Source organism: Macrotis lagotis, chromosome 6 (genome assembly GCF_037893015.1).
Source record: "Macrotis lagotis isolate mMagLag1 chromosome 6, bilby.v1.9.chrom.fasta, whole genome shotgun sequence".
NCBI lineage: Eukaryota > Metazoa > Chordata > Mammalia > Peramelemorphia > Peramelidae > Macrotis > Macrotis lagotis.
The window spans coordinates 69,344,959-69,371,767 of NC_133663.1; the positions used below are offsets into that span (position 1 = coordinate 69,344,959).

General features: G+C 43.4%; 1 protein-coding gene across 11 annotated transcripts in view; it reads left to right on the forward strand.

Moving 5' to 3' along the window:
- The window catches only part of TNS1 (tensin 1), a 324,376-nt gene that overhangs the window by 127,000 nt on the left and 170,567 nt on the right, over positions 1 to 26,809 (forward strand). The window contains exon 1 of one of the 11 annotated variants that reach the window (XM_074191404.1): positions 2,039 to 2,405. The exons of the other annotated variants lie outside the window; for them this stretch is intronic. The gene's annotated coding sequence lies outside the window, so the exon portion shown is untranslated. Of the gene's footprint in view, positions 1 to 2,038; positions 2,406 to 26,809 lie in introns of those variants that run through there. 11 annotated transcript variants of the gene reach the window in all.

Below are 26,809 nucleotides of genomic sequence, written 5' to 3' on the forward strand. Positions count from 1 at the left end.
CTTATTGATATCACCATGATAAATAAGGATGAAAACTGAGACTGAGATTGATAGGGGAAATGGAAGGTCACTTAGAGAACTGGTATTCTAACTTCTCAAATCCTGACTCCTACCATGGGCTTTAGAGCATGAGCTTTTTAGGGGCTCCTTGGTTCCTGACTCCCTTTGGCAGCAGTCCCATGGAGCCCAAGACCCCTTCTTAGAATCATATTTGTTGTCTACATTCATAATTGAAAGAATTGCGACATTTCAGTTAGAGAATTAGTGAGAAGAAAGATCTCTTTTCCCCCATCCAAGTTTCACAGCCTCAGGTTAAGAACCCCTGTCTGACCTCTATCAATAGATAGATAAGGGGTAGCTAGGTGGTGCAGTGGATAGAACACAGGCCCTGAAGTCAGGAGTACCTGAGTTCAAATCCAGCCTCAGACACTTAATAATTACCTAGCTGTGTGGCCTTGGGCAAGCCACTTAACCCCATTTGCCTTGCAAAAAGGAAAAAAAATAGATAAAAGACTTTTTAACTGTTTACTATGTGCCTGTCACCATCTTACTTGCCAGATTTGAGGGAAGACAATACATAAAAGGGAGTTGGAAGTGGAGCTGGGGGAGAAGGGGGAAGAGTTCCAGAAGTGAGTTGAGCCTGACTGGGACCTCTCCAGAAGGGATGTTCAAAGCTAGGAGCTCGCCGGTCCATCAGACAGTATCTTTAGGGTGAGAGAGTTGCTGCTGGGAGTGGGGATGTCCAGAGAGGGAATTTAGCTAGGAATATTCCTTCTGTGTATCCTAGTCACTCTAAAAAAATGCCACTCCCCCACCCCCACCCCAGGACATCACCTTTAAAGCTTAATATTATAATTATGATAAGTTTTGACATAGAATAGAACTTCTCAAGTTATGTTTTGCCTTAGTGCATCCTTATAAACATCCCTGTGAAGGAGACAGGGCTTTTTATACTTATTTTATAGATGAAAAGACTTGTTGGACTTGCCTCAAAGTAGGGGCAGAGTTGAAACCAAAACCAAAATGTTTTTCCTTCATTCTTGAAGAAGACCATAGCAGTAGGGAGGTGACGCCCATGACAAGCAAGTGAACTGGATTTGAGTGAGGGGCTCACCAGCCTCACTTTCTCCTTCCTGGGTCCAGTGGCTGGGTATTAATCAGGACAACTGGAGATGGCCCTGGATGGAAGGCAGTCAGGCTTAAGTGACTTGGCCAGGGTCACACAAATAATGTGTTAAATATCTGAGGTCAGATTTGAACTCAGGTCCTCCTGATTCCAAGACCAGTGCTCTGTCCACTGTGCCACCTAACCGTCCCTGTGGGGCCAAAACCTACCTCCTGGTCAAGCCCACTGTTTCCATAGAATATGCTGCTTTCACCAGCAATTGGGTGCTGGGGAGAAGGAAGGAGCCATGAGTGTTGAGCTATTTCCCCCCTTTTCCCTCTCCTGCTCTCCCCCTCCATTCTTTCTCTAGTTGATGTTTTGAGAGAACAAAAGTCTTGGGCATGGTTAGGGAAGGTTATTCCTAAAGCAATTAGCAAAGGACCTGGAGGGCATAGTAGGTGCTTAATAAAAATGTTATTCCCTTGTTCCCCTACTGGATAGAGGGGATAGAAAAAGCTTTGGACTAAAGTTGGGGAGATCTGGGTTTGAATCCTGCCTCTGTGCCTTTCTGCCTTTAATAAATTGGTAATACAGTTCAATCTCCTGAGGGTATTTTGGGAAAAGTGATCTGAAAACCTTGAAATTCTAGAGAAATGTGAATTCTATACAAGCTTATTTCTCCCAAGTCCCCACGAAGCTGCCCCTCCCTACTCTTGCTGATCTTGGAGACTTCCCAGCAGCTCTTTGATAGGTCCCTTCCCTGAGATGTCTCAGGCTTTGAGGCCTGGTCTGTCGGCATCCTGGGTCCTTTTCAGCCCCTTTTATTAGTCCAACCTGTCCTCAATTGTAAGTCTTCTGCCCTAGGGAAGCAGCAGCAGCCACAGTGGTCTGAGATGAATAGCACTGGCCCCTCCTCTGCCCCCTTGGGAGGCAGCTGGGCCGGAGCATTGGCCTTGGCCTGGACTGGCTCTGGGTTGTTCATGGGTTAAAGGAGGTGGAGAACTGGGAGGGAGGCTGGCTGGCTTGGAGGAGGAGGCGGTGCAGAGTGAGAAGGGAGACCAAGCCGACAGACGGGGCTCTCCTCTCAGTTGCTCTCAGCTGTGGACCTGGGATCAACTCTGCTCTTCGCTTCCCCCCTCCACTCGGCTTCCCCCACAAGCCTCACTCACTCATCCTTGGAATCCAGCTTGCCTCTACTTCCAGCTGCTGCTGCTGCTGTCCACTCCCCATCTTAACCAGCTTCCCTTTCTGCTGCCCCCCGGAGACCCACCCACCCCCAGTGGCTCCTCTGCCTGGAAAGGTGAGTGGTTGGGGCTGCAGATGCCAGAAAGGCAGGAGGGGTGGAGGCAGAGTTGATGAGGAAACTGGGGGTAGGGATAGTGGTGGCATCAAGGTAGCCGTGGGAAAATAAATGGCATGGGAAACTGGTCCCAGGTCACCGGGGTGGACAAGTCCATCCAAACAGAGCTCAACCTGCTCATTCTCCAGACACTGGGTGTGACTACCATCTCTACAATATGGTATCTGAATAGCCAGAGTCAAGTTTGGGTTCTGCACAAGCTTTGGGGGGGAATAGGGTGGGTGAAGGTGGGTAATATCTTTGCTCTGAGAGTTTAGGGGAGTTTTGTTGATAGAGGAAGTTAGTGGTGTTTGGGATCCAGCCCAGAAGGAAAAGAGGGGCTTGGGTCATCAGAAAAGATGGGACATCTCCACCTCCTTGTTTGTTTGATCCTCCCGGGTCCATGGGTTAGACTGTGGGGAGAAGTACAGTGAATGTCTGTCTGCAGGAGGTATAGTGAATGTCTGCCCCCCTCCAACTTATTCTTCCTCTCTCATCTCTAGGTTCTTTCTGCACTTGAACCCTGTCTCCTACCCCCGAATCTCTTTATCCAAATCACTCTGAGGGAAAGGAGTCTTCCCTATGCCGAATGAGTGATGGGGGCAGGGGGAGAGAAATTATAGGGAAGGGAAGACAGGAAAGGGTTAATATAAGCTTCACCTGCCTTTTGCCCAGCTCAGATGCCTGGTTCCGTGGTCCCTTGCCAAAGGGCCTAGGCTGGCATGGGGGTGTTAGGCTACTTTCTCTTTCTCCACCCCTGCCCCCTTCTTTACCCCTCTGGGCAGAAATGGCTAATCCAGGTGGTTAATGAACAGACATACATGCAGCTGCCTTCCAACCCCCCTCTGCCCTCCCTCTCCCCTTCATCTCTTCTGCTGACCCTCCAAAGCTCTAGTTCTTTCCCACCCCTCATGTAGATATTTTTTTGGCCAAAAGGCCAGGAGAGAGTTAACCTTAGACTGGGTGTTCTCACCTCCCCACAACAACTTGTGTCTACCCCCCCCCCCCATCCAGGGAACAGGGCCAGAGCTGCCCCAGCCCAGATGTTTTTAGGCTAGGTCGCTATTCCTAGAAGAGGAAATTGGGGGGGGGTAGGGGGAATGGCTGGGAGGAACCCACTATGTTCCCCCTATAATATACTGGTCTCGAGATTAGAGATAAAGGCTCAGGGATAGGAGGTAAAAGGGAATGGGGTGGAGTGAAGAGTAGGGGGTTAGAATAAAGGGAAAGAGGCAGGAAGAGTACATGGTAAGATTCCAAACCTGGAAGGGAAGGGCAGACAGCTGTTGGGATGAGACTAGTAGCTTACAGATGGCTAGGCAGAGAGTCTGGGAAACAGGATTCCTGGGTCTCTTGGCCTCTTTTTTTCCTCTATCATTTGGGGAATGGAGTTTTCTTTCTCATCTTCCATCACCTGTGTCAAAGAAACAGGGGCCGGGAGGGTCTGGTGATGGTGATAGTTTTAGAGATGTACCTGGCTGAGGTAGAGGAGGATGGTCACTGGTCAGGAAAAAGGAATGGGATAGCACTTCTGGCTTCTTGGATATTTCTTTTGGTCCCTTCCCCTATATCAATATCATGGGAAATGGGAGCATGGATGATTTCAGATTAAACCTTAGAAGTGGGGTTGGTTGCCTCATCTTCCCTTCCATGACTGGCCCCATCACAATAATATCTCCATTTGCTTCCCCCTCCCTTCCCCTCCTTTCTCCATCCAGAAATGTAAAGATTCTTGTTCATAGGGATTATCTGATTCTTTTCTATAGTGCCACATCTGACCCCCAAGGGTTGGTACGTGGTGGGTGTTTAACAAAGCCTTGTAGATGAGTTGATCACCTGAAGGTTTTAAAACACCTTATGGCCAGATTGCTCTCTTTCTTAGTCCACATTGACCATGTTCCCCAGGGAAGAGTAAAGGCCAAAGCCTCCTGGAATGGAGAGGGTTAGAGAGGCACAAGTTCAAGAGTGATAGAATGATAGATTTGGAGGTAGAAGGAACTTGAGAGTTTGCTGGTCCCAACTTCTCATTTTACTGCTGAGAGTTAATGAAGTCTCTGTGAGTTGGAAGTTTGCTGGGCTCTTCCTTCATTCCTTTTATTTTTTTTTAAAAGGATTTTGCAAGGCAGTGGGGTTAAATGACTTGCCCAAAGTCACACAGGTAGGTAATTAATTATTAAGTATCTGAGGCTGGATTTTAACTCAGATCCTCCTGATGCCAGGGCCAGTGCTCTATTCACTGTGCCACCTAGTTCCCCCCCTCCTTCATTTCTAATCTTTGGACCCTAGTTTCTGATGTTCCCTTTCCTCTGCCAACTGGGAATTGTGTTCAGAGATCCAGAAAAAAATTGGGATGGGAAAATGGGGCAAGGAATTTCAGCCTATTTTATTTAACTCCCATGCTTCCAAGGCAAAAACTTTTTAAGAGGCTGAGAGTTAGAGGGATTCTGATTCTATAGATCACTTATGCAGAGTGGGCATCTGGACTTTCTTCTAGTTCTTTAAATATCTCTCTCCCCTTCCTATCTTACTTCCTATTTTCCTAATTCCCTGCTTCCTAATTTCCTCCTCATGCCATTATGTTTTCATGTGCCCCACTTATCCTTGATTCAGTGTTTCTTATTAGTAGGGGAGGATTTGTTTAGGAGAATATAAATTGGAAGTTTTAGTTTGATGGTTTAAATGGGTGTGTTAATTGTGTGTGTGTGTGTGTGTGTGTGTGTGTGTGTATGTGTTCAAGGAGGAGGTTCATGTTTTGTAACCATTTTTAGTTTTATCATGGTTGTGATTCAGATGATGTTCACCAATAGTTCTTATCTTCCCTGAGAAATAGAAAAAGAAGAGGGAAGGGCAGGGCAGGAATGATAGTTTGGATAGAGAGAACTGTTTTACCCATGAAAGGTATAAGGAACAGAAATAAGAGAGTAAGATGGATTCTGGCTGGAGCCATAAGTAGCAATTTTGGCTACTGGGGCAAACAGCACCGATCACGCCTTCAAATTAACTTGCATTGGGAGAGACCCCAGAGCACCCGCTCAGTTGTAGTGCAGATTTCAGAATATTTTGGTAAGACTTCTAGTGGAGGAAATATCAGAACTGATGGGTGGGGGAATGGTGGAAACCAGGACTGGGTTCTTAGCTCAATTATTTCTACCTGTAGGAGAAGTATCAGTGCTGCTACTACCCTCTAAATTTCAGTCAACCTCACCTCTTCTTAGGATCTGACCATGGTAGCTTTTTCAAAGGAGATGAGATTAAAGAATGGAAAAAGGATGTTCTGTTGCCTATAGTTTTCTTGTTGAGAATAATGTAGTTGTATTAGATAACTTTTGGGGTCCCTTCCCATTTGAAATCTGGTAATTCCCATAATTGGCATCACTTTTTCAGCTCAGAGGAATGAAAAAAAAACCTCTCTGGGCCTCAGTTTCCTTGTCTGTAAAATGATGGGGTTGTGCAAAATGGTTTCCTACGTTCCTTTCAGTTCCCTCTGCCCCTCTGTTGTCTCTGTCTCTCTGTCTCTGTCTCTGTCTCTGTCTCTCTCTCAATCTCTCTCACTGTTTTTCTCTCTTAGTGGAAAAAAAGAATTTTTTTGCCCTCAATAGACTGGTCAGAGTCCTCAAAATGGTTGGCATGTGGGTAAAACCATAAGATCATAAATTTGGAGTTGAGCAGGGCTTTAGAGATCCATCCTAAACCTACAAATGAGGAAACTGAGGTAATTTGGAGAAGGAAAGCAACCTGTATATAAATACTAGCCTCATGAGTCTCTTGGCAGGTTGTACTGGTCCCCATTCCTGATTGAAATGTGCAGGTTTGGGGGCAGAGAATGGGCATTATGCCAGGATCAGACCCCCAAGTTCACATCCAGTCTTTGGGTTCAGATCTGTCTTCTCAAGTCCTTATCTTGACTGGTCATAGAGACTCAGCTAAGGAATAGGGAGAATAGGGTTGAGGGGCAGAGACAAGACAGGAAGATCTTTGGGGACCTGGAGCTAGTCTCTCATGTCCCTAGAATCAATTTTTCTCTTGAATCTTAGGTCACATTATCTATATGATGATCATGAGATAGCTAGGAAATACAAGTGACTTAGCATTTTAGACCTGGAGTTAGGAAGACCTGAGTTCAGATCCTACCTTTGAAACTACTGTGTGTGACCTGGGAAAAGTCAATTAGCCTCTCAGTCTCAGTTTCCTCATCTGTAAAATTAAGATAATAATTTCACCTTTGAGACAGGGATAGTACATAATGGATGTAGAACACTAAATTAAAAGTTAGCTTAGGGGCAGCTAGGTGGCACAGTGGATAGAGTACTGGCCCTGGAGTCAGGAGGACCTGAGTTCAAATTCAGCTTCAGACACTTAATAATTACCTAGCTGTGTGACTTTGGACAAGTCGCTCAGCCCCATTGCTTTGCAAAAACAAACAAACAAAAAGTTAGCTCTATGATATTGGTCTTGGCAGAGCAGTTACTGGAGGATATTCTTAGAAGTAAATACTTTTCTATCTGACTCTGGCTTGCTCCAGGGAAGTGGAGAAGGTCTTTCTTTCTCAGGGACTCTGCCATGTCTCCCCACCCAAGATTGCCCCCCAAACTCTACCGCTCTTCATCTCTTTCCCCACTGGTCCTTTAGTGCCCCTCCCAAATGGTGATTGTTGTAAACCTATTATTGAAAGGTCAGTGACTCATATGGCAGGTCTCCTTGGGTGGGTCTCTGGCATTCTTTGGGACCCTGTACTCCACCCTCTATTTCTTTCTTGGGGCCCAGTCTTCCACCCCTCAGGCCTCTGGACTAACTCTCTTTTTCTCTAACGGTGCTTCTTGGTCCTTCCTCATGTCCTCTGTTTCCCCTATTTTATTAGAGGGATGGAGTGGTGAACCCAAGGATCATCCAGCTATCCTTTCCCATTCTGGGAAGGGCTACCCTAACATGTTGATGAACTAAAATCACTTGTTCTCTAAAATCTTCAGAGAAGGGTTTGATGATCTTTTAAGGGAAAGTTTCCTTGACATGGAGCCTTAAGCCTTTGTGCTGCTGCTTCCAAAGCCATTCCCCCTTCACCCCCCACCCCGAATCCTGATATCATTCTCTATTTCTTTGAAATGTTTAAAATCTTGATGGAAGGGACCCTGGTAACACTTTGTTTTTCTGAGTTCTGCTTGCTCCCAAAGATCTCTTCCAGATTCTGAGGGAGGTTAACCAAGGTAGGAATTGCTCCTTCTTCTATGACTCCAGCTAGATGGTACAATGGTTAAAGCACTGGCATCACCTCCTTGATGTTATTATCTTCTTCGATAAATGAAGGATAAAGCATTATTATTATTATTATGAGAAATGTAATGAAGATATGGGGAAGACAGAGACAGCAGAAGACTGACAAGAGTCAGGGAAATGAGAGAGACAGCAAAACAGAGACACAGACATACAGACAGACATACAACCAAGACAGAGAGACATACAGAAAGGAATCTTTAGAAGTAGAATGACCAACTCAGGTCAAATATATGAGACAACAAGATCATCGAGCATGACTACAGTTGTAGAGTCCAATCCCTGGACTATTCAAACCGCTCAGAGGCTTGGGGGTATGGTTTGGTTGGTTGATGACATCCATCTCTCCTTCCTTCCCCTGAAAGGAGAGGGGGCTAGCTATGGGCCTCTTTTGATCCCATCTGAAAGCTATGTGTACTAGGACAACAGGCCAGGAAATACAGGCAGGTAAGGGTCAGTTCAGTTGGGCTCCTGGGTATGGACAGTGGTTGACTTCCCCTTTCTGCTTTGCATCCGTCTCCTCTTGGTCTGGTGGGTCCAGATCCTGCCTTTGTGGACCCGCCTGACTGCCTCTCCCTGCTGTTTTTCCTCAAGTCATTATATGTTCAGAGACTGGTGCACAAGGGAACTGGAATCAGGGTGGCTGGGCTGCCAACCTTGTGGGCTGTGCCCCCCCTTATAACCCCTCCCCCATCCAATATGCACAGTCACGTTTACTCCTCTCCTTGCTTCACCACCCAAGTGGCTTCAAGTTCTTTCCCATCCTTGGGGTGGGGAGGTTGGGGGGGGCAGAGAACCAAGCTGGGGGCACCCAAGGGGGTGAGGTAGTCATGTCTTCTTCTGAGAGTAGACCAGGATCTTCTGACTGTCCCCTTCTACCTATCTCTATTGTTTTTCCAGGTTTTTTCCCCTAACTCAGTTTCCTTGAGAAATCTCAGTCTCCCTCTCCTTTCCTCTTTGCTGATAAATCATAGATTTAGAGCTTGGAAGGGGTGGAATGGTTACCTGATTCAGTCCCATCATTTTACAAATAAGAAAAAGACTTGCCTAAGGTTTGATATTTGAGTAAGTGGTCCTTTGATTTCAAATTTATCACTGTTTCCTCTTACCAGGCTTCCTTCAAAAATCTAGTCTTTGAGACTTAGATTGTGTGTGGGTTTTGGGGGTATGTGGAGGAGACTTCTGAGAGTGAGTTGGGCTTGTTATGGCATCTAGTGGGGCTGGGCATGGGCAGTTCGGGAGCCCAAGTTAGTCCTTGGCACTGTGTCCTCTGAGGGCCATACTGGGACTGTGTAAACATGCCTTTTTAGGGCTTAGAGCTGGGAGATTGGGAGCAGGGACAGCGACGGGGGATGGGGAGTGTGTGGAGAGAACAGTTTATCCGTTAGGGGTCTCATGGAAAAAGTGTGTGGTGGGAGATGAAGCAAGGGTAATGAAGAGCTTCCAGAAGGCTTTCTGTATCTCCCTCACAGGGGTCTGTGCTGTCCAGTATGGGGGTCTGGCTTTAGTCTTCCTTGGCAAAACCTTCCTCCTCTACTCCAGTCCAAGGTGACCTTTCCTCTCAACAAACTCCTGAAATCTCTAGTGAGACATTTAACACTGACCTACTTCTCTGTAGTTGGTTAGCTTGTCTTAGTCCAGTTTTCTCTATTAAATTAGAAACTGTTTGAGGGCAGGGATTGGGGTCTTTGAATTTCCTGTTTCTCCATTGCAACCCCATAGTAACAGGTAAGAACCTGTTGACTCTGGGATGAGATACTGAAGGATGAAAGCAATTCCCAGAGCTGAATTTGGAAAATCCAGAGTAAGGATTTTGTCTCCTTGGACTCTTCCCAGCACCTGATTTTTTCTAACCTCTTCTTTCAAGTCTCAGTTTCCCCATTTCTTTTTTTTTGTGGGGCAATAGGGTTGAGTGACTTGCCCATCAGTTTCCCATTTCTAAGTACAAGCCACCTCTGAAAAAATAGGACAGGTGACTGAGGGAGGTTGAGGATAGAAAAAATTTGATTAGGAGTTTAGAACACCTATATGTGAGTCCCAGATCTACCACTTACTAACTATAACCTTAGGCAAGTAATTTCTCCCCAATAAACCTCAATTTCCTTCTTTGTAAAATGTGGTAGGTTTGTTTTCTAAGCCCCCTTCCAATTCCAGACATTACTATTTATTTTTTCTTAATAAGTGCCATATTATAGGATTCCTCCATAGTTATATCTACTACTCAGTCTCTCTGGTCCCAGAGGTGAAGTAGGGACAGGGAGAAGGGGTTAAATGACCTCCAGAGGCCCTCTCCAGCCCAGGGAGTCCATTAACATTTGTGTTTATAAAATGGTCTGAGAAAGTTGCCATGCAATGTAAACAAGAAACACTATTATAAATCAAGTAAACTGTTCTTTCTTGGATTATCTCCCACCCCTAAGCAAGAATTATGGAATATGAGGATCCTAGGGCTGGCCAGGGGCTTTCATTGTCCATCTCATACAGGACCCCAATTCTAGGCAAGTTCATTTCTTGTTCAGTCTAAAAAGATGGGGATTCAGCAAAGGAGAACCATGCCCACAACTTACTATGGCTTAGACTCTTCTCTGTTGGTTTTTAAGCTTAAACTTTTTTTGCTTTACAAAGACAGAAAAGTAGTGAAATGATTAGAGCACTGGAAGGCAAATGATTTACCCTCTGTTTGCCTTAGTTTCTTAATCTCTACCTCCTAGGAATGAAATGGTATAACATAGTTGTAGATCTTTATGAATAGGAGCTAAGGACATCAGGTAGCTTTGGAAACAGGAGCCAGGAATAATTTATCTATCATCTCACCCATGACTCCATTTCCTCAGCACCCATTCCTATTTCTGAATGACTTCTCTCTCTCTCTTTTTTTTTTTTTTGGTCCTCTTTCATTCAGAATGGTGCCCATATCTGAACCGAACCTGCAGAGATCCCTCAGTGGAATCAATCAATCAACCAACAAATGTTTATTAAACATTGACTACGTCAGTCATTTAGTCAACATAATGGAGAGGTGATCCTAGGGTCCTTTCAGGGGTTACCAAACTGAAATTAAATAAAACTATGTTCATTGTACAAGCACCAGGATAATGCCTTATTACATAGCTACTAAGCTTAGCAGCTTGAATGCTAAATTAGAGACATTCAGAGGAAAATAATGTCCTCGTGGGACTGGACAGGTCCATATGCTTAATGAAGAGGTGGAATGGGAGCTGAGGCTTGAAGGGTGGTTAAAGTCGGGGTAGGATACAAGTCTGAGGTCTCAGGCAAGGCAGAAGAATAGTGGCCTTTATCTGGGGCTCAGGAAAGTAGACACTTAGTCTTGGGACCATAGGCTCAAACTCTCAAGTAAGTAGGGAGGGCAAGATGAGGAAACTGAGACCCAGGAAAGAAACTGAGGCCCAGGGAAGTTTTACCTCAGATTATATAGAGACTAAGTCTAAGAAGAGAGATTTGAGCCCAGCTCAAATGATCTAAGAGTCAGTACTCATTCCAACTCAGGCCAGCCTCTGTAGAATAAAGGAACGGATAAAGCATTTATTAAAGCTTTTCTTTGTACAAAGATTATGTGTAATTATTTTCAAGTTATACTATGTTATAAAATAGCTTGTTTTATTCCATAAATTAAAAATAAAATATAATTTTTAAAAATTGCAAATACTAGGGCTAGCAAAATAAGTTAGTTCCTGCTCTTAAGAAGGTCACACTCTAACAGAGCAGACATGGTGTATGTAGTTTTAGGTGCAATGGATAGAGTACCCGGTCTGGGCTCAGAAAGACCTCAGACCTTTCTTAGTTATGTGACCCTGGGCAAGTCTCTTACCCTTGCTTGCGTCAGTTTGCTCATCTGTAAAATGAACTGGAGAAAGAAATAGCAAACCACTTATGTATCCTTGCCAAGAAAGCTCCAAATGGAATCACGGTGAGTCAACTGAACAACAAATAGTCCATGTTAATTTTGAACAGCGTGTGACCTTTGCCTTCCCCAGGCATCAGTTTATCTATCTGTAAAATAAAGATTCTGTGCCAATCTCTCTGGTGGATCTTACCTTGCAAGGTGGTGGGGCTACCTGAACTGTCCAGTGTACCCATAGAAGTGTTTGATACAAATCAGAAGATGGTGTTTTCCATGTTAGTTTATATGGAATTTACATGTTCTTTTGACAACAACGTACAAAAATTCCTCAGGGCTTGATCTATTCCCTGCTGAGTTTGATTGTAATTGCTCCAACTTGGGGTGGGGGGAACAAAAGCAACAATTTAACTCCAGATCGAACCTCATCCTTCCTCTGGGCTTCTCATTTCACCTTGAAAAGTTCTGAATTGAGAAAAACAACCTTCATCCTCAGTTCAGCTGCTAAGGAGTTTTTGCCCTTCCTCCCCTTCCCTAGGGGTCCTGGCTCCCCTCACTCAACCAGGAGAGACTGCCCCCTGCTCCAACACTAGATTGATTGCAAATGGGCAGAAGGAGGTCCCAGTCCAAATTTAGCTAGTATTTATTAGTGCCTACTATGTGTCTTACACAATCACCTTGGCAAGAAATTTAATCTCAGTTTCCTCATATTAGATGCAAAACAGTTCTCACCTTAAGGGAGATGGGACTAGCTAGGGTCCACTCCTAGGGTCATAGCTTTAGAGCCAGAAGATCAATCTTTTTATTTTATAGATGGGGGAAACAGAGACTGAGAGAAGTTAAATTGCCTTGTCTAAGTCCCACAAATCTTAAGGACAAGAACTAGAATTTGAACCCAAGTCCTCTAAGAGAGAAGCTAGGAGAAAGACTCATCATCTTGAATTCAAATCTGACCTCAGAGTCTAGCAGTGTGACCCTGGGCAAGTCACTTCACTGTTTACCCCAGTTTCCTCATCTGTGAAATGAGTTGATGAAGAAAAATGATAAATCACTCCAGAAAATCTCCAATAGGATCATGATTGAAAAAAACGACTGAACAACAGTCTCTTAAATATTTTATGTCCTTTCTAACATGTTAATAGTCTATGTTCAATATTCTGTACTTTTTTCCTATTTTCTTCAATCAGACTCTCCCCTTGAACCCAGACAGTGAACTTCACCCTGAGCTGACCTATTCTCTCCCCACCTCCCACCCTTTTCTCTCTGGCAGGAAGTGGCACTGATTAACTTCTTAATCAAAGGCAAAGCCTCCCAGCAAAAGGCAGAGCCAGATCTGAGGAGGGTTGCCAAGGGACCAGAGAAGAGATAATCAGGGAGAGATGGGTCCTTTCCCGTCTGGGGTGTGGGTGGTGGTGGGGCGTGTGATTAAGTTTAAGGGAAATAGGTATTGCTGAGTGGGGAATATTAGTGGGTACTCTGTTGGCATCCATCCATGGAGATGGGGAGAGGGAAGGGTGTTGGCCAATGGTGGTAAGGAGTTGGGCCGACGTGGCCCTAGCATCGGCTTTGATGGAAGTAGGGGCCATTGCTTTTGGCCAGTCTCTCATCCTACGAGCCCAAGTCATGGGGTACAATGATTCATTGCAGGGTATGATTTAACCCAAGCCTGTGAACTCCAGAGTTCTGCATTCAAGTACTCCACAGTAGCTTGATAACTTTAGGCAGCTCTTTCCTAATCCTGAGATTTCTGTCTTGATCTCCCCAGATTCATCAGGATTAGAAATCTGCCCCCCCTGAGATTCCTTAAAGCTTTATTACCCTCTCCTGAGTCCAAAACAAGATAGAAAAGGAAAGATAGACTGATGACAGCTTTTGGGGTACACTCCAGTGCTATCTGTTTGAGAAGCCATGACAAGACTCCTTTTCTCAGTCAGTAAGCATTTATTAAGTTACTGTGTTCAAGACTGTGCTAAATACTGGATGTAGAAAGCATGGCTCACATCCTAATAGGAGAGACTTTTACTAACAACTATATATATGGACACAGAGATACAGCTTTGTTGAGGGATTCCTGGAGGAGCATCCAGCTTGAAATAGGTAGCTGGGAGGCTTTATCAACTAAGAGATAGTGAGTGACAAATGGGAAAGAGGACTGGACTTGGTCTGGGTCTGAATCTGAATTTGAACTCTTACTGACTGTGTGACCCTGGATTTGTCACTTCATCTCTGTAAGATAGGGATAATGACACCTGTCCTACCGTCCTTATATGGTAATTTTGAATAAAACACTGAACTTTAAAGTGCTACATAAATATGATTTGCTATTCTCTAGACATTTATTAACCATCTATTAGATTCTAGATACTTTGGGAGGCAATAAGATCATATATTTAGTCGTGAAAGGTCTTAGAGCCCTCATAAAGTCTGACTTCCTCAGGTGAGGAAATGGAGGCAGACAGAGGTTAAGTGATTTGCCCATGATCAAACAGCTAATAAGTGTTTTAGGCTGAATTTGCATTCAGGTCTTCATGGTTTCAACTCCACAATCTCCTAAGGACTGAGGGAAAGAAAGTCCCCACTCTTAAGGAATGTACAGTTTGGGATTCTCCACCTTTTTTGTGTGTGTATGTCATGGACTTCCTCTTTAGCAATCTGGCATAACCTATGGCCCCTTCCCAGAATAACATTTTTAAATAATTGAAGGAAATGCTAAATTTCAGTAGGTCAGTGAAAATAAAGATGTAATGTTTTTCCCATTCAAGTTTATGGACTCCTCTTTGAATTCTATTTGCAGAGGCTTTGAGGGGCCATGGATCCCAGGTTAAGAACCCCTGGAATGGATGAATTCCTCCAGGGCAGATGCTGTCTCTTGTTTTTCTTTGTTTTCCCAATACTTAGCACATGTGGGTGCTTAATAAAAGTTTATTAATGTGTAATACTCAGAAATCAGGGTGAGGTGATAATAATTTTAAGGTTTTCAAAGCATTTGACTATTTTATTTCATTGATCTTCTCAATCACCTGTTGAGGTGAATCTTATTATTATTGCCTTTTTACAAATGAAGAAATAGAGTGATAAGTGACTTGCCTAGGTCACCCAACTAGTAAATGGCTGGGTTAGGATTTGAACTCAGGACTTTCTGACTCCAGATCCTGCACTCACTCAATGATCTCCTTTGACTAGCTTGGCCAATCTGTGAGCATACAGTCATGAAACCCTTTGGGCTCATCAGAGGAAGGCTGTTTGCTGCAAGTATGACTGGGCTGAGCTTGGCTGGGAGGTGGAGGAGAAGGGGGAGATAGAGGAGACTTGGAAAGAATCTGTCAGGGCCTTCCTTGTTGCTTCTGCTGGTGTAGTTCTGCCTGCCAAGTTGAGCGTGGGAGGGGAGGCAGGACCCTCGCCAAAAGCCAGATTCCAGGGTTGAAGCTGAGGGAGGGCAGGGAGGTGAAGGAGGGCTGGGAAAAAGGGGGAGCTCCAAGGGAAGGATTGTCTGCAATTGCCATTTGGGATCCTAAGAATCTCCTCCCTCTCCCATTCCCTCCTCCTTCTCCTCCTCCTCTCTTGCCAAGCTGTGCAGGATTTTAAAGTCTTTAGATGGGAGCAGCTAGGTGGCCCAGTGAATAGAGCACTGGCCCTGGAGTCAGGAGGACCTGAGTTCAAATCTGACCTCAGACAATAATTACCTAGCTGTGAGACCTTGGGCAAATCACTTAATCCCATTGCCCTCAATGCCCCCCCCCCAAAAAACCCCCCAACAAAAAATAAATTCTTTAGATGTCTATTCCAAAGAGGATGATACAAGATACTCACCTGTCTGTTAGGGGTCAATAATTCAATTCAGTAAACATAGAATAAATTCCTACAAAGACAAACAAAAACCAATGGATAGATCAGAGCCTGTCCTCAAAAAGGCTTCCAGTTTACTAGAGAGCTCTCAAGTTTCAGAGAACTGCCCTGGCAGAGATTTCCCCAGATTCCTTGCTGTCAGGACCTTCCTCTTTGTATTAGCCTCAGCTATCCATTGCTAGGCTAGTTCCTTTTGACTTTCTCAGGGTACAGTATTGAAAAGATGGTCACATGGATTTTCAGACTATAGACTAGAATAGATTTCAGGAGGTTCTTTAATTTGAATGAAGAAGAAACAACATCTTTATTTTCCATAACCTCCAATTGAACTGCATTATTTTCTTCAATGAAGAATTTTAAAAAGTTCTGAAGGGGAGTCTATAGGCTTCACAGATGGACAAAAGGTCTTTCCACTTAGGGCTGTGTGAAAGGAAAGGGTAGGAGGAGGCATCACTCAGCAGATACTGAGTCTTAGATGGGACCAAGAGACTGAAGGAGACTCATTAAAGAGGGTTGGGGGGGCTGGGGTGAAGGGAGATCTTTCAGAACAAGAAATATTTTTATTGTGGAGGAGCTGGTGGAGAAGCCTTCCAGTTTAGAGGCAGGCAGTTGGACAGTCGGATGACCTTTGGTCTCAGTATTGCAAACAACCCAGGGATCACTCAAAACAAAACAGGAGGACCCTAATCAGGAGGGTCAAAATCTTCCCAAGTTTCAATCCTAGTGACTCAGAGATGGTGGGCTGGCAGGATTTTCAGTTCCAGAGAACTAGAAGAGCATGTGATCATTCCCACTTCCCCTCATCTCCACCCCCACCCTTTCCAAAGGGATGGCGAAGACCGGGAGGAGAGGAAGGGGATGGGGAAGCCGGTGGCAGACTTTGAGTGATGAGGATGCATGAAAATGAAGGGCAAAATCTAGCTTCCAGAATGAGCTATGACATCTCAGCCCAGCAGGAAATGCCCGTAGATCCAGGTGGTAAGTCATAGAAACTTTGTTGACCCTTCTCTGCCCTCCTTCAGGAGTTAGGAGGTAAAAGTGGAAAAAGGAAGACCTTCATCCATTCCACACCATTAGACTCTCCTCACCATATCCTTGGACACAGCCCCACTTGCAATGGTTTTTTTGCCCCCACCTCAGGACGTGCAATAAATGTTCTTCCTTCTAGGGAAGGAACAGAACTCAGAAAGCTCAAAATTTCCAAATATTTTTCTTAGGCCCTGATTTTCACTTGGGGATGCCCCTGTTTTTAAATTTGCCTTTTGACTCCCCTCCATACTTCTCCCCCAGACTGGTTTCTCCCTTTTCTCATATAATCTTGCACTAAACAATTTTCTGTTACGAATCATCTCCTCTGTGTATTCATGTTGGCTACTGTTCCCAGGCCTCTTCCTCTCCCTCCTCCTCATTTCCTAATCCCATAATCCCCATTCCTTGTTTTTCCCAGTCCATGTCATTCACCTGCCTGGTTAGTCCCTGCCCCTTCCTTCTGAATCTCTTCCTGACCTCTCGGGATTGATAGAAGGACCCCAAGGGGTCCCCCAGGGTGTCCTAATTCACTTACACTATGTCTCACAGGATATGAACAATGAACATAGGTATTTCAATGCAGAAATGTTCCAGGTGCAAGTGTACCTCTGGGTCCCCCCACCTCTCCTGTTGTCTGCCCCTGCCCCTTTCCCCCTTCCTCGCTCCATCAAGACTTGAAATCACAAAACTACTTCTCCTCTCACTGCCAGAGAAGGGCTGTATCTCTTAATGATGCAAGTTAGGAAGGAAAATCATATCCATGTGAGTGTGTGCATAGGTGTAGGAGGGCTCAGACGTTTGTTGAATGGATGTGAGTTCTGGGTGTCTGTGTATATGTCTGAAACCATCATGGCAGAGGAGAAGACTTGCTTGGAGCCACAAGACCTAGGTGCTGAGTCCTACCTGGCTCTGCCACTTTTTACTGTGTGACTTGAACAAGTCACTTCTTGAACCTTCAGTTTCCTCATCACTCTTACAAGAATTCCCACAGGGTTTTGGGGACCAAATGAGATATTACAGGCCAAGCATTTTAAAAATATAAACTATGACTATTAACTGGATATTTCAGAGCTAGGTATAGTGACTAGCTAGATCACTGATCTTGAAGTCAGGAAGACCTGAGTTCAAATTCTGCCTTAGATACCAGTTCTATGACTTTGGGTAAATCATGTCAGTTTTCTCAGTTTCTGTTTTTTCATCAGTGAAAGTGGGAGGTTGGACTCTGATCCCTTTATTCTCTTCCTTCGGGAAACCTGTAGTCTCCTGATTGAATCGGGGAGACCTCCCTGTGGATACAAGTCATAGTATGTGTTGGATTTCATGGTTTTAAATCTGATCAATGATATTTCCAAGTTCACTGTGAACCTGACTCTTCCTCCCCCCTCCTCAATCTTTCTTTCTTTCTTTTTTAGCTACTGCTTCTTTTTAAAATTTTTAATTTTTTTAGATTTTAAATTTAATTTTTCCATTTACATGCAAAGGCAGTATACAACACTCTCAATCTTTCTTCTTGTCCCCCCCCCAAAAAAAAATGAACCAGAAACTAAACAAACAAACTTGGTTTCAGATTTATGTCCTTGGAGAAGCAGGGAGATGTGGCAGGGGAGGGAAACTGAGGGGTGGGGATAGGAGAGGTGGGAGGAGGGAGGGAGGGATATGCGTCAGATGGAGCCGAACAATTCTCGGTGACATGCAGGCCTCCTCTGGCCGGCCGTTCTGGCTGCTGTTCAAATCTCTGTTGCAGGCTAATTGGGAGATGCAGTGCAACTTCCTGAGATACTTACAGATGTATCTCCGGGAGCTCCATTGAACTCTGTTGCCAGGCCCTCTGCTTCCGGGGGCTCCCATCCCATCCCGTGCTTAAGCACCAAAATCAAATTGGGTTTGGGTTTCCTCACCCTGGATCCTGACCTTAATTAAACATGTTAATTACTTTATGCAGTTCCCTTGTTTCTTAGAATTATAAATGCTAGATCTGGAAAAGACCTCAGGAAAAAATATGGGAAAGCTGAGCTCCAGACTGAAGGTCATACAGGTGATCAACCCTAGACTTTGAACTCACACTTCCTCTTTTCTCAGCTCACTTCTCTTTTCTCTCTCCTCCATTGCTACAATTCTTTTTTATTTATTTTTTTTTTTTGGCAAGACGTTGGGGTTAAAAGATTTGCCCAAGGTCATACAGCTAGGTAATTATTACGTGTCTGAGCTCAGTTTTGAACTCCTGACTCCATAACCGGTGCTCTATCCACTGTACAACCTAGCTGCCCCCAATACCATCTAGAATTCTTAATGTAATTTAGCCTTTTCTCAATAACTTAGAGTCAATTTTTTGAGCATTAACTATTATACTGAACTTTTGTTGGGCAGTGATGGGCAGGGGTGTGGGGGGGTGGAATGGGTTGTTAAGGTGTATAAGATTGTTGGTAGTCCACTAAATGCCATTAAATCAATATACTCTTAAATAGGTAGCTTTTCCTGTCTCCTGTCTCAGGAATAAATCATCTATGTGCCCATATTGGTCAACTCAGACCCCAGTCATAGGATTGTAAAGTTTAGAAATAGAAGAGACCCTGAAGGATAATCCAAATCCTTAATTTTACACATTTGGAAATAACTCACAATTTAAATGATTTATCCAGGGTCACACTGGGTGAAAAGAATAAAGTAGGAATTCAAATGCAATGTACTTCTGACTAAACCTAAATTCACTGTTCTTTGCATTCCACCATAATGCTTTTTTGGTTCTAAGAGTATGCTATTTTATGTAGAGTTGTTTGGAACAAGACCTTTTCTACCAGGTAAAATGCAGGAGCTTTGTGGAATAACTATTTACCATTCAGAATCCCCCCCACCCTTATTTCCCTATTCAGGTCTGTCCTCTAGATAAGGTTGCTAGAAGTCCAACCTAAATTACAGTACTATGGACCTCCTAAATTTTTCTAATTAACTTTCTAGATAGCCAGAGCATTTCAACCATATTTTCATATTTAATCTTGCTACATCCCTTGGAGATAACTAGAAGAGCCTGGAACTTTTCCATTTTACAGAGGGGGAAAGAAAATCCCACAAAGGCTAAACTCCTTGTCATAGTGGTCCTCACAATAAATGAAAAGACAGTTAGGATTAAGACCCCAGGAACTCAAACTCTCTGTCTGGGGCTCCCTTTCCAGTAGCTCTCACAGCTGCCAAGGACATGGGTGGGTGGGTTATCACTTTGTCATTTCCTTCTTGAACTTGGTCTGGTTGGGGAGATATTACCTTTAGGAACTCTATGGGCTGCTGAATTTGGCCTCAGGCCATAGGGAGTTGGTGAACATGTCTAGACACTCCTGTTTAGAATAAATGGGTCCTGTTCCTCTTTCCCCATCGTTGAGTTGGTCTTAGGGTAGACAACACCCAGGATGATCTTAGAGTCATGCGATTTTAAGCTGGAAAGAAACTTGGGGTTCATCTATTCCAATCCCTTCATTCTCTCCCCCCCCACCCTGATTTTTATGAAGTAAAGGGGTCAAGTGACTCACCCAAGGTCACATAGCTAGTTAAGTATCAAGTGTCTGAGGTCAAATTTGAACTCAGGTCCTCCTGATTTCAGGAGCACTGTGTTCAGTCCACTGCACCACCTAGCTGTCCCTGCACTCTTCCATTTTTACTAATAAAGGAAAGTAAAGACAGAGAGGGGAGAAGATTTGGCCAAGGTTACCTGGGCCACTGGACTCAGATAGTCCTGGAGGAAAAAGTGAGGCTGGTGATTTTACACAGTCTTCCCTCACTTAAATCCAATTTGTTGCATGTTGTGGCATCATCTCTCCAACAGTATGATCCTCTTTGAGATCAAAGGACAAACAACAACAGCAATGGTGATAAGTAGAAGAGCTAGAATTCAGATCTGATTCCCTGTCCACTTTTTTTTAGGTTTTTGCAAGGCAATGGGGTTAAGTGACTTGCCCAAGGCCACACAGATAGGTAATTATTAAGTGTCTGAGACTGGATTTGAACCAGGTACTCCTGGGCCGGTGCTTTATCCACTGTGCCACCTAGGCGCTCCTTCCTATCCACTTTTAACTACATGGTTTCCCTATCCTTATTCCCACCTGCCAACCTGTTGCTGCCATGATGGGTAAATTTCTCTTAGGAATTCAGTTTCCTCTACAAGGTGGGAGAGTTCACTCTTGTGTTTTATGGCTCAGGTTGGAAGGAAAATTCCAAAGATGGAGGGCATTCTAGTATTTCTATATTTCGAATAGGCAATATCTTCCTGGGCCATAGTCTTACCTGGAAGTAAGTAGAAGAAAAAATTACCTCTGAGAGTAAAGGAATTAAGAAGGGGTCACACCCTGAGGACTTTTAAAGAAGAGATGATATATAGAGTTTTTTTTTTTTTTTTTACCTAAGTAAGCAATATGATAGGGTGGAATGTCACCCTCTTCCTTCTTTTTTGAAAAGCTCAGAACCTGATGAGAAGAGACAAGTTTCAGGTGTTCCAGATGGTGTTAGGTTAGACACCAGGAGGAACTTCTTACTGTCACCTCAGATATTTAAGTAAGGGAAGATACAGAATGCTCTCTATAGCAGATCCAACAGCAACAACATACAATTATATAATGTTTTAGCTTTTGCAAAGTCTTTCCACAGCCCTATCAGTTAGAATGTTATTTTAAAGATGAGGGTGAAAGTGATTAAGTATCAGAACTGGTATTTGAACCCCCCCTCCATGGTTCCAAATCCCATGTTCTTTTTTTTATTAAAGTCAATAGATGTTTTTTGGTCAAAATAGTTTGCTGAAGCCCTATTTGTGGTGGCAAAGAATTGGAAATTAAGTAAATGTCCTTCAGTTGGGGAATGACTTAATAAACTGTGGTATATGTATGTCATGGAACACTGTTGTTCTACTAGAAACCAGGAGGGATGGGAATTCAGGGAAGCCTGGAGGGATTTGCATGAACTGATGCTGAGAGAGATGATCAGAACCAGAAAAACATTGTACACCCTGATGGCAGTGTAGGGGCGATGATCAACCTTGATGGACTTGCTCACCATCAGTGCAACAATCAGGGACAATTTGGGGTCATCTTCAATGGAGAATGCCATCCGTATCCAGAGAAAGAATTGTGGAGTTTAAATAAAGACCAAAGACTATTACCTTTAATTTAGAAAAAAACCCATTGTCTTATTATGTAATTTTGCTATCTCTCATGCTTTATTTTTCTTCTTTAAGGATATGATTTCTCTCTCATCACATTCAACTTAGATCAATGTATACTCTGGAAACAATGTAAAGACTAACAGACTACCTTCTGTGGGGGGAGGGAAGCAAGGTTAGGGGAAAAAATGTAAAACTCAAAATAAGTAAAATCTTAAAAAAATACTCTGCTGAACTTGGAGATGATTCAGTGCAGTATAAAATATTTGCCTTTGACTTTCAGGAGTTGGTAGGGTTGTTGGAGAGAGGTGTTTTAGAAAGGTATGGTTGGTCCTATGGCCTGGGTGGGTTTAGGTTGGGGGAAATGGATGAGAGATTGATAGACAAGTAGATAGATCAACTTTTATTAAGTGCTTATTAAATGATAACTATTAGAAACTGAAAAATAAAATGGTCCCTACTCTCAATGAGTTTACATTCTAATGAGGAATACAAAATAGAAAGGGATGCTGGGAATGGTTTGTGGGGGTAAGTAACTGGTCGGGGTGGAGGAAAGGTGCTTGAGGATGGAGTGAGCCAGAAACAAGTGAGAAGGATAATTGCTGTCTGGGCAGGTCCTTACCGATCAATAAATAGGTCTCTGGATGGGGTCATGCTCAGGGGTCAAGCTGGGAAAGCAACAGAACCTGGAGAATTGAGATGCAAATGAAGTGAACAGCATGGGAGAGCAGTAGAAAAGGAGAGATTTCCACAGGATGCAAGATCCTTCCAATATTCTAATCCCCGAGTCTCTATCCAATGTAATCCTATTTATTCTTTAAAGACCAGCTGAAATGTCACTTGTTCCATGGTTTCCTTATGTTTCCCAGTCTCAGAATACAATTCTTTCTTCCTATAATCTCCTCTAGGGTTTGGGCTGAGGTGGGGTAGGAGTCCTTGATCTCCTAAATTCTCTAGACCAACTTGGTTCCAATCACCCTGGTTTCCAAAAATCTTGGCAATATAACTTGCTCCTTATGTTGTCCCCTGAAGTTTCTGCAGTCTGTGATATGATATAAGTTTCATTTCTCCCCTTTTCATTGGACATCAAGACCTTTGCTTCTTGGTTCTTAACATTATTCACACATTATTTTTTGGAGAAGTCTTTCCTGTCTTGCTCTATCAATGCAGCTTTGGGTTAGATATTTAGGTCAACCCAGGGTCAGAAAAATGGGGCAGAGCCAACCAACCTTCTACTTTGATTCTAGATATGACACAAGTGGTTTACTGAGAAAAGATCTGGAGTTTGAGATTTTGCATGAGAACAAGCTCTACTCAAAAAGGTTTTAGGGGAATTTCCATTTTCTATCAAATTAAGTTGAACCCTATTAGCCTTCCAGGCCCTCCACATCCTTCCCTCAGGTGCCATTTCCAATCTGTTCTCTCATCATTCTCCCACACATGGACTAAGCTATAATGAAAATCATCCATAGTAATGGATTTGAAGGCAGAAGATGAGGGTTTGAAAACTAGTTTTGCCATGAGGCACATTTGACTATGGCCAAGATACTTCCCCTTGCAGGGCATGGATGTTGTTTGAACCATAAATTTCTTTCAGCTCCATAGTCTGTGGTCCTTTCCTGGAAGTCACTATTCTTTCTAGCCTCCTTCTCTATCCTCACCAGAATATCCTCTCCTATTTCACATCTCTGCCTTATGAAATCCTACCCATCCATTAAGGTCTAATTCAAATGTCTTTTGCTGCAGTGAAAGCTTTCCTGATTCACCTCTTCCCATTCCTGCTCTTATCCCAGGAAGAGGGATCTCCCTTGGCTCAGACCTCATTTTGAACTTGGGTTGTACCTTTCTTATCACATGACACCTGTACAAAAGTAGGCAGATGGAGGATAGAATCCTCAATTCTTATCACATACCACCTTGTAATATGATCTATGTGTATCCTTAAAGTGCAAACTTAGGAAAGATGGGAAATATGCATTTCTCATAGAACCTAAAATATAATTTTGTAAGAAATAGGTGATTGATATATGCTTATTTAGTGGAATAATGAATAAATAAATCTTTCTTTTTTTTTACTTGGTAGCTTACCTACCTTCTACTTACCTGCAGTATCAAGTTACTTAAACCTATCTCCTAGCATAAATTTTATAATCTGTAAAATGAGGGAGTTGAAAGAGATGATATCTAGGATCCCTTCCAGCTCCAAATCTGTGAACTCAAGGAGAAAAAAAAATTGGAATTGACCCAGAAAAATAGCCAGGTCTTATTTCCTATCTTCCTATTCCCTTACCACCTCATTTGATCAAACTGTCTGGCTACTTCTTCAACACTAGGGTCTTCAGCCTGGCAGAAAGGTCTTCTCTTACTTTCCATATTTGGAAAAGAGAAAGTATAAGATGGCGGTAAAAGGAAAAGATTTGGAACCAAAAATTCTGAATTTGAATACCAGGTCTTCAGTTTACTACCTGTGAGCCTTTGACAAATCACCTAACCTCTGGAGGCCTCATTGTCTGCTTCTGGTGAAATGAGGGATTGGAACTGAATGATCTAAAAGGCATTCTTTCCTTCTGTTTCATTCCAGTTGGGTCCTGCCCTCCTTCAGGTATATATAGTTAAGTATACTGACCCCATAAATAGGACATAGATTCAACAGGGTTGTGAGGAAGATGGCAAAAGCTTTATAGTTTTAAATTTTAACATTTTATTTTTTCCCAATTACATGTAAAAACTACTTTAATATTCTTTTTTTCCTTCTAAATTTTGACTTCTAAATTCTCTCCACCCCTCTCCTCAGCCACTCCCCCTTTGAGAAGGAAAGCAATTTGACTTGGATTACAAATGTGGTACAAGGTTTTTTCCCAGTCAGGGCTCATTCTTAGTACAAAAGAGTCTGGATTTTGGAGAGATGGCTTATGAAACAGTTTTCCAAACTGGGCAGGCGAGGGTGCTTAGGGGGCATAATCTGAATCCCTGGATTTAAATGAAACTCATTCTTCTAGGGAAGGGGTTTCTCAAACTAGCTGTCATCCTGTGGCTTTCTGCTAAGGTCCAGAAGTCTGACCATGTCCCTCTGGTACTCAAAAATCTTTTGGTGGCTTCCTTTTGCTTCTAGGATGTAATACAGACTCTCCAGACTGCCTTTTTGGACCCTCCATGATCTTGTTTCAACCTATTTTTTTCCCCCAGATTTATTTTCTCTTACTTCCTTTTATACACCCTATGTTCTGGCCCCACTAGATTAGTTGTTCCCTGATCATCATGGTATTCTATTTTCCATCTCTGACCTTTTGCCCAGGCTGTCCCCATGTCTGCTGTGTACTTCTTTTTTTTAGGTTTTTGCAAGGCAAATGGGGTTAAGTGGCTTGCCCAAGGCCACACGGCTAGGTAATTATTAAGTGTCTGAGACTGGATTTGAACCCAGGTACTCCTGACTCCAGGGCCAGTGCTTTATCCTGTGCCACCTAGCCACCCCTGCTGTGTACTTTTTACTGACCCCATTTGATTAGAAACTTTTGCTTCTTTCAATGTTCAACTCAATTTCCCATTCTAAGGGAAACATCTTCTCACATCTAGGTGTAGATGGTCTGGGCCCCTTCCCATGATTACATATTTATGTTGCCCCTTTGGTAGAATGCTATGTCTAATCTTTGCCTATGTCTTTGGTTTCCAAACCTTTAAGCAGGACTTTTAATATAGTTAAGTTCCTAGTGAATGCTAATGGAATAGATTAGAGATTGGGAAGTCACTTGGGTTTATTCTAGAACCATCTTTCATTAAACTGGGTTGAAGAGAATTAAATCCAGAGGCCACAGTAATGAGATTTTCTCTTTTTCTTTGATGTTTGGATCTTTATAGCTTATATCTGAGAGCTCCAAGGACCTTTAGAAACCATCTCATCCAACTTTGAAGATGAGAAGTTTGAGTTCTAGAGAAGTAGTTTGACCAAGATCATACAGGTGGGAAGTGATAGACTTTGCCTCCAAAGGCAGTGAACTCTCCACTGCCTTTATTTTGAGTCAAGTTGATCTTTGAAGACTGAAAGCAGTTAACAAATGTTTAGGTGAACTCAGTACTTTCTTCTTTGGATTTGAATGGGTTGTGGAATGGCCCTTGGGTCAGGGCCAGGCATCTTCAAGAGGTAGGGAAATATTTCCTCTACAGAGAAACCTTCCTGCCTGCAAAGGTTGATATATGGTGGTGGGAGTTGGAAGAATATTGGGGAAGAAGGGGCCAGGCCAGGGGCAGGGGCTAAAATGGGTGGGGGCATACTAGGGAAATCCCTTGGGGTTTCTGTTCATTATACAAATCTCAGGAATTCTCTTCCCTTTGTTCACTGCTGTTCTGAATCTTCCATCTTTTGTATTATTTGGAGAAAGGGTCAGGGATCCACTCCAGGGGCCTTTTGGCTCAGAAGCAATGGGCTGGGACATCCCGCCCCTGGCTCTAGGTGTCCTTGAGAACAGGCCCCTTCTTGCCTCCAGGAACTCTGTGAATTTCCTTTCCTGGTTCCACAGCAGAACTCTATATAAGGGAAGGAAAGAGAGAGGAGAGGCCTGGAGCTCAGAAGGGACAGGCAGGCATATGTGATATGAAGAGACCTGGGGGGCAGTAGAGCTGGGGTGACAGAACCATGGCAGCCGCTCTAAGATGCCATCATTCCCTTCTTCCCTTTTCCCTCAAAGACTGGAGGGACAGTCGAGAGTGGACGCAAGTTGGGCAGGACTTGGGCATTGACAACTTTATCCATGAACTGACCCATAGGAAATCTGGAAGAGCCTTACAGATCACATATTCTAACATCCTCTATTTATGAATGAAGAAATTTAAACCAGTGACTTTTGAGATCACAGTAAATAGCAGATCTAGGATTTAAACCAAGGTTCTTTCACTCTGGAACCCAGTCTCAAAAACTTACTTTCCTCAACTGTAAAATGTGGGGAATAAGAAAGGTATTCCTTTCAAAATCAGGGATAACAGAAAGATAAATATAATAATTGATGGTTGAATTCAATAAATGGTTGGTTACTTTTATAGGAGGGGTGAATTTGAACTCATGATCTGGTCAGAGAGAAGGTAAAGGGATAAAACGAGAAGGAGGAATGGATCTTTAGAATCAGAGTTGAAAGTTTGCTACCTTAGCTGCCATTGAGGTTAATTGATTTTACCAGTGTCACATAGGCTGTGGATTGAACACAGGTTCTTCATTTTCTTTCTACTACCCTA